The sequence below is a fragment of the Colobus angolensis genome, unplaced genomic scaffold (genome assembly GCF_000951035.1).
Source record: "Colobus angolensis palliatus isolate OR3802 unplaced genomic scaffold, Cang.pa_1.0 Scaffold65, whole genome shotgun sequence".
In the NCBI taxonomy this organism is placed as follows: Eukaryota; Metazoa; Chordata; class Mammalia; order Primates; family Cercopithecidae; genus Colobus; species Colobus angolensis.
This window is the reverse complement of record NW_012120154.1, coordinates 2,309,078-2,310,086: the sequence shown is the minus strand read 5'-3', so window position 1 is coordinate 2,310,086 and position 1,009 is coordinate 2,309,078.

The window sequence follows — 1,009 nt, the reverse complement described above, 5'->3', positions numbered from 1 at the left end:
CAGAATAAAAGTTCTTCTTCCAAGAAATGCAAACAGGCCGCTCACCACCATCTCCAGCCGCTCACAGACAGCAGCAAAGCAAGGTGCTCCTGACAAGTAGATTTTTTAAAAATCAGAGTGAATTAATTTTAATCAAAAATGGATGTTATGTTTCAAGAATATAGTACTAAGATTGTACTCAATACACTCAGAAAAGTTTCAAACCTACTAATCCAGTGACAATTTGAATTGGTTTTATACATAGAGGAATAAAATGAAATACTAAATCTTTTCTTATATTTTTCCCTGTGTGATTGTATCATGAATTGCAAGTGTTTCCATAAACATTAGCAAATGTGTAGATGTCTTTCCTGGTGTACTGGACCTGTAGCAGGGCAAAGGTCACACAACATCCCTCTGGAGCCAGAAAACTCAGCTAAACCTCACAGGAGAGGCACCTAAATGCAGACCCCACCCTCATTCACAGAGCCCTGGGCACTGATTGGAAGGGACAGGCCCAGCAGTAAGAGGACAGCCAGCAGCCAGTCTCCCTGTTGGAAAGGAACCACACACATGCAGTCAGGGGCCCTCTGGAGCAGCCCTGTGTCCACCCCTTCCTGATTCCACCCCCTAGAGAGGGAGCCCAGGGGAGGTCATGGCTGGGACCCAGGACAGGGCCAGTCAGGGGAAGCAGCCCAGGAAGGGGGCAGGTGTCCAGGCTGGGCCCAGAGAGAGGGCTGGGGAGAGGAGCAGCCCAGGAGGCAGAGCCCAGCCACAGAGGCGAGGGGAGCTGAGCCCTGGAGACAGGAGGCTCCAGAGGCAGAGACGGAGCCCAGGGCTAGGGTGGCAGGTGTCAGGGCTGTGGCTTCAGTTTGGGGTCTGTCCTGGGCCTTCTGCGCTGGTTCCCAACTCTGGGATGTGTCACTTATGTGCCTGATTACAGCAGGCAGCTCCCACCTCATGATTTCTGGAAAGTCCTCAGAAGCCGCATATAAGGCCAAGAACTGGCCTCACACGCAGCTGCTCCTGC